Genomic DNA, 7,552 nt, shown 5'->3' with positions numbered 1-7,552 from the left:
GCAGCGTAGTGGGGGCGGCCCGCACCGGGCGGCACTTATAGGGGGCGGCAAAATTTCACAATAAATAATATCTTGTAAAAATACCTAAATAAAGGGGCGGCGAAATTTTTCTCCACCCCGGGCGGCTGACACCCACGCTACGCCACTGCTTTTACAGCTTTCTAGCTCTACACACTATAGAACATCTAGAAATAGTTTTGTATATCGTAATAATATTAGTTACCACCAGAGAGCGCTATAAAGTAGAGAACAGTCTGTAAATTTGAAAACTATAAAACTAAATTTAAATTTCTCAAAAAGTAAATTAAAAAATTTCAAAAGTCGCTACTTTTGGCTGATTTGTCTGCAGTCGCCGATACGTCGCTACGTTCCTCTAAAGCCGTAATAACACCATGCGATTTCCAGCCACGCAGGCAACTGCAACCGCGACTGCTGTTCTCGTTAACTAGTAAACCCCCTTAAAAGTTGCTATTGTTATTGCACGTCAACATGTATGTAGTACCACTTAAATCTGTGGTTTAAGTGGTGCTACAATGTGTGATTTAAGTGGTGCTACAACCAGAGTGGATATATAAACTGGTCCTTGCGCTACTAATAGCTATAATAATACTATACTGATTTAATAAATGTTTCTGCCACTTCGAGAGCTTCGATCGCGTGTAGTCGTAAGTTTGGCTGGAGCACAGGGAGAGTCAGCTGTAAACATTCGAAATTCTTTTAATATACGAAATTTTCTCGTTTTTAACTCAGATATTGCTTTTGTCTTTTTAAAGGACTGCTTATAAATACTGTTTTATTCCGGTTTTGAACATTATTTATTCGTAAATGTCGTTAATATTTACATTTCTATTAACTGTCACTTTGACGATTTTAGACTTTAAATTAATTAAACTGTTAAATTTGTTTTTTGCTTACAATTTGTGTTCATTTTTTAAAATTTTTGGGAGTTTTCGTTAAGAGCAAGAAAACGTAATCAAAAAGTTTATAATTAAGTCTGTATATACGTGGTACAATATTAGAGAGGGGGATTAAAAGTCAGTAAATTTAGTTCTTGGATTTCAAATATAGACTGTTAAAGGAAAAAGAGGAAATTCCAACTATTTAAACAACATATTCAACATTTTTACAAACACATAATAACTTAGATATGATTAGAGGATGATGAGTTAGAGGTTGACAAATAAAATAGGTAAATGTAGGATGGCAAGAGTTCAGACAGTATTGTTAGATATTGAAAGTGATAGCGATTAGTGATGACATGGAAGCTAAAAGAAAGCGATTAGTGATATTTTAAACCTATATAAACAAAGGACAGGTGTAGTAGGCCATGAATAAATCTTCCTTCATACTCTACTTTTGATAGTGCAGAATATTATATAAATTACCAAAATATGTAGAGCCAATATGAGTGTAATTTCTCATGTCAAAAATACAAAACTATTTTATCCTAAATACTGTTTCTCGCTATACTAAATCAAGTAAAATTGTATAGCACACTTTATGTAGTGTTAAAGTTAATAAATTATTTAAAAAATAGTTTGTCTTTATTTGGATTAAATTTCTATGGCTATTTAAATATATCAGAAGCTATGGTTTTCCTAATTATGTAATAAAAAATTGTTTTTGAAGTTATTTAAAATGAAACATTTGAAAGTGCACGTACGCAATACCATGTCGTGGGAGTTTAAACTCGGCAATAACGCTACAGAAATGGCAAAAAAAAAAAAGATTTGCAATGTCTACGGCGATGGGGTAATTTCAGACAGAACAGTTCAAAATTAGTTCACAAAATTCCGTTCGGGTGATTTGTCCTTAAAAGATAAAGAAAAACCAGGCCGCTCCGCAGACTTCAATGATGACGTTTTAAAGGTCCCGATTGAGCAGAATCCACGGTAACCAATGAGGGAGTTTGCGGAGAAGCTGCACCCATCCCAATCAACCATTAATCGTTACCTCCAAAAACTACTAAAAGTGAGCAAGCTGGGAATTTGAGGTCTGCATAACCTCGGTGATTCGCTGACAGCTCTTTATGCCAAGAAAGCTGCTACCTTGCTTTCTTAGCATAAAGAGGAACCTTTTGGCTAAAATTGTTATGGGAGATGAAAAGTGAATCCCATACAAAAAAGACAATGGTTTGACAAAGATGATCAGCCACAACCGGACTCCAAGTCTAGTGTGAATGGAAGAAAAATTTTGTTGTGTATGGTGGAATCGTCGAGAAATTATCCATTTTGAGTTAATGCCATGCAATGAAACTGTTACTGCAAATGTATACTTACAACAGTTAGAGCAACTTTGGCTAAAACTTCAAGAAAAGTGTCCTGCACTTGTTAACAGAAAAAAGATCAACTTATTGCATGACAATGAAGGCCGCACACAGAGAAGCTTACACAAGAAAAAATTTTGGAGTTGGGCTGATCTGTTTTGCCTCATCTATCTTATTCATTGGACCCGGCACCAACAGATTTTCATCTTTTTCGGGCACTGCAGAATGTTTTACAAGGCATCCAAATGACAACGCTTCCAAAATGATGACCAGGTTTAGGAGTAGTTGGTCCAGGAGTTTTTTATTCGAAACCACCCGAATTTTATGCAAGGGGAATTGACAAGTTGTCCGAAAAATGGCAAGAAGTCATCAATAATGACGATGAATATGTACAGTATTAGATTAAAATCTATTGTCGTACATTTTATTGGCAAATACATTTCAGTTTAGAAAATGGAACTTATTTATGACTCAACCCAATATTAAACAGATATATTATACACAGAACATTATGTACAGAACTTTCATTCACAATACGTAGCAATATAACAGTTTTGAACATTATAAAAGAGCTTCATGTCTTGAAAATTGTTGAAACTAATATCTCAAATACTATAGTAGAGATAACAAAGACTTAATGCTACTGGTAACATTAAAAATAGAAGATTGCATTCTGATGATAGAAGTGTCAATTTTATCTTACCAGTAGCAGTGTGATAAGTCTCTGTTATCTCTACTATAGTATTTGAGATATTAGTTTTAACAGTTTTAATCAGATCTTTATTTAAAAATTAAATAAAGATCTGTTTAAAATCTTTATTGGATAAATTAAATCGAAAATAAAATTATTTTCGATTTAATTTATCTGTAATTTAAAATTATCATGTTATTAATTTTTTATGATATAATATTAACAAATGTAAACAGCATTACAACCCGATACATCATAAACTACAAGCCAACCAATACCGTATGTTATCGGGTTATATATCGGCTATAATACTAATAAATTATGAAACAATTTGGTACTAGAGGAAGACATTAGATGCCATCTCTTAATAAATTTAATAATTATAATTTTTAATTAAATAATTTAGACTACTGAAAGAATAACCAATGGTGGTTGTAACGTAATGTTATACAGTAGAGAGTCGAAAATCGGCATCAATTGGGGACTGGGGTTGTTCAGATTAGGGATTTGTTCCGATTATGGTCTATGTACGAAAAAATATATTAACCTGTCCGATGTTCAAATTTTTCTTCGTTGCGTGTTGCTTCCTGTTGAATTTTTTTCCGTTGCGTGTCGCTTCGCGTTGAATTTTCGTCGATTTTAAGCCTAACGAAAATTTTTATAATAATAATCGAGGCTATCGTATCGTTAAAAATTATTTCTTTATTTTGTACAAACAAAATAAATATATTGAAGAATATAAAAACATGAAAATTATACTTTAGAAGTAAATTTAGTATCAAAAACGTTCGATTCAGCACGACACAGTCCGACTGAAAATCGTGCCGATTATCGGGCGATTCCGATTACCAGGGTGCCGATTTTCGACTCTCTACTGTATATACTGGAAGAGAAAATCTGACCGTAGGTCCGGCTAGCGTAATTGGCAACACATCTGCACGGTAATCAGGAGTTGCGGTTTCGAGTCCTGACCGATTCTTTTCTTCTAGTAGTCTAAATTATAATTAATAAATTTATTAAGAGATGGAGTCTAACGTCTTCCTCTAGTACTAAATTGTTTCATAATTTATTAGTATTGATATTATAGCCGCCATCTAGCCCGATTACATACGGCATTGGCTGGCTTGTAGTTAAAAAATTTAATTACGAATAAGATTTTTTTGACGGAACAGTAGAAAAAAGTTACAAAAATGCTTGAAAACGAACAACTACCTACTAACTTAATAGATAAACTTCTTTTGAACTAACAGCGACTCTCACGCCAGCTAGCGGCAACCCGAGTCATTAACTGTACTTGAGAGCATAGCGCAAGGACCAGCATATCTATAGACTCTATCAGACGGACAACTCCACATACCATTTTAAAGAAAGTTGATAGCCAGACCAATCTACGACAAGACTACCGATTCGAACGTTAGTGGCGCGGAGATCTGGCGTCATTAGACGTCACAATACAAATCGTCCACGACGTTGCTATTTAAATTAGATTTCAATGCGCATCATCAAAGTTACTACTTCCGTTTAAGGTACGGTCTAGGTTGAATTTAGAACAATAAAAACTGCGTTGACATTCGCGTAATATAAACGGAATCGGAGAATTAGTATTTTAAGTTGCTTAAGTCAAATTAAATAACGAAAAGTTATTATTATATAATTTATTATTATTGTTCATTAGTATATGATTGGAGTTCGGCATATATTTAACGTTAAATGCAAGAACAATTTTATAACGGTAAAATTTTCAGGAAAAGTGAACAATGGCAATTTATTACTTCCATAAATTATTCATTTAACTTAAACAAAGAAATGACAGTGCTAGAAACAAAGAAAATCTAACACGACGGTAAACTAAAATCGGAAGTAAGACCTCACGAGAAATGATAATCATATGATTATTTTAGTACCGGGCTTCCACCGCTGGGGTGCTGCATGTCTTTTGTCACGTGATTTTCTCAAAGCTGATCATCGTGTCACTTTATCAACGTTTTTTCTTTTTGTTTTTTAAATTCTCATCCGCTCATTCAAATTATTTTATTTATAATTTGTAAAAACTGTTTCTGCAAATTACAAGCGTAAGCCAAATTATACACTAGAAAAGTTTTCTATTCTTCGTTCACAAACAAAGGGGAAAGCGCGAACGCAGTCCCCACTATCAAAAATTACACGCTCCATCTGCCCCAGTTTGGGGAGTGGCAGGGGTCAACCCAATCTCTGTGCAATGATCGGGTCTCGCCCTAGAAGTGCCGCCATTTTGACCACGACAACTTTCAGCGCCAGGTAAGTATACAGGGTGGGCCAGCGAAAACGAAACGGCAGAGTGTTCGTGTTCGTCCAAGCAAAGCGCTCGGACAGGTCTTTTTTACTCTCGAGGGGACATCTTTTGCAATAAAGTTTTTGCGATTCTGAATATTAACTAAACAAACATTTTTTTCGAAATAAATGTTTGTGTAGTTAATACAAAATAAATGAGTTTTAAAAATTTTTTGTTGTCTGTTGTATTCAGAATCGCAAAAACTTTATTGCAAAAGATGTCCCCTCGAGTATAAAATCGACCTGTCCGAGCGATTTGCTTGGACGAACACGAACAATCTGCCGTTTCGTTTTCGCTGGCCCACCCTGTATATTCAAAACTTTATTTTTTCTTTTATTCTCCAAAGTTACTCATCAATCGCTGGTGTTTACATACCAGAAACCATTTATTTATTAAATCACTTGTCAGACTTTCAACTTTTCTACGAAATCCTATCTCAAATATCTTTCTCGTATGAATTTCTTAAAAATGTATCGTTTCGTCCATAAATATTTTAAAATTTCCTACCGAAATTACATTTCATCAATTCATACTGTTGCGCCATCTAGTAAAGATTTGTATCATTTCTATTAATATTTAAATATTAGTTAACTGAGTTTCTAATTTGGGTTAAAAAAATAATCACACGAATTTACTCTACCCACAAAAAGTAATCTCTATTGCTTTGTTCCCGTTCATTAATCATGCTTAAATAATAGAAAGGTATTGATCATCGTGACACATTATTTAGTTATCCTCAATCATAATTTGCATATTTCACCGGATGCTCGCCCTCTGGTGTTTAAAAACAAAACTATTCTATCTGGGTCGTTTGAATCATTTTGTGTATTATCAGCAGTAAAGATGAATAGCAATAGAAAGAGCTTTGTTATTCGATTCTACTGATCTTTAGAACTAAGCAGACAAACACGAACAGTAACAAAAAAACTTTATTAAAAAGGTGAGAACTGTCACCGACATCCTCGGCCAACATCCAGGCAAAAAACCCGCGAACTTTCGCGCTACTTTTTCTACAAGTTGCCAGCCAACATCTCGTTGGCAAGTGTTGCCAGGCAGTGTTCGGGATCTCTGCGCTGGCGTGGCGGCCACAGCTACTCCCCCACCAGTGTCTGCGACACGAAACGAGCGGGAAAGGTTACACGTCGGCCAGAGCGTGTGGTAGTTTGTCGCGTTGGGCTGGATTGTCTGTGGTACGTTTAGTTGGCGCTGGTCTTGGCATTGAAGATGTTGGGGGTAACTGGTCCGACTCACTCGCTGCGAGAATAAAAGCCGGTTTCAGTCGATCAATAGAAACTACAGTTTCTTTTCCCTTTATGCATAGAGTGAATGTCTTGCTACCACGTGACACGACTTCGTAGGGTCCATCGTATGGAGGCTGCAAGGGCTTCCGTACAGCATCATTGCGAAGAAATACGTGGGAACATGACTGCAGTTCTTTGTGGATAAATGGGTTGCGGTAGGAGTGGTGCACCACAGGCACTGGTTTTAAGTTTGCCATCATCGTCCTGAGTTTTTCGACGAAAGAACATGGATTGACGTCCTGAGAACCTGGGACGAAAAACTCTCCAGGCAGTCGGAGGCTGGTGCCATAGAGCATCTCAGCCGCGGTAGTATTGGTGTCTTCACGGAGCGCAGTTCGTAATCCTAACAAGACTGTAGGTAGCACTTCCGTCCATCTCTCAGTAGAGTGACACTTGATGGCAGTTTTAAGTGAACGATGAAAGCGTTCAACAATGCCATTTGCAATTGGATGGTATGCTGTTGTCCTAACTCTTTGGGTACCAAGAAGCTGAGTGAGAGATTTAAATAAGCCAGATTCGAATTGCCGTCCTTGATCAGATGTTATTTGGGCAGGCACTCCAAAGCGAGATATCCAGCCTGAGTACAGGGCTGAAGCTACTGTTTCAGCTGCTATATCTGGCAACGGGATTGCTTCAGGCTAACGAGAAAATCTATCGATGATTGTGAGGCAATATGTTGAGCCGTTGGAAGGTGGCAATGGACCAACAATGTCAATATGAATATTTAAAAATCTAGCGTCTGGAATAGGAAAGGTTCCCAAAGGGCTAGCGACATGTCTCTGGATCTTCGACCGTTGACAAGAAATGCAGGTGCGAGACCATGTCTGGCAGTCTTTACTGATGGATGGCCAAACAAATTTTGCTTTTACCAATCTTGTTGAGCTCCTTACACCTTTTTTTTTTTTTTTTTTTTTTTTTTAACTCTTTCCGCCCAGTGGGCACTAAGAGGGCCTCTTATAGCAAGCCCATTATGGGTTCGGCCA

At 36.5% G+C, this 7,552-nt stretch overlaps 1 non-coding gene across 1 annotated transcript; it reads right to left on the bottom strand.

The window, feature by feature from the left end:
• Positions 1-5,079: 5,079 nt before the first annotated feature.
• LOC136989343 (U1 spliceosomal RNA) lies at positions 5,080-5,242 on the bottom strand. Its single transcript, XR_010882899.1, has one exon. It is a non-coding gene; the product is annotated as a U1 spliceosomal RNA (small nuclear RNA).
• Positions 5,243-7,552: the final 2,310 nt, after the last annotated feature.

This window comes from Centruroides vittatus, unplaced genomic scaffold (genome assembly GCF_030686945.1).
Source record: "Centruroides vittatus isolate TY-2023 unplaced genomic scaffold, ASM3068694v2 scaffold_464, whole genome shotgun sequence".
In the NCBI taxonomy this organism is placed as follows: domain Eukaryota; kingdom Metazoa; phylum Arthropoda; class Arachnida; order Scorpiones; family Buthidae; genus Centruroides; species Centruroides vittatus.
Note: the sequence above shows the minus strand (reverse complement) of the source record. Positions and strands in the feature narration are given on the sequence as shown.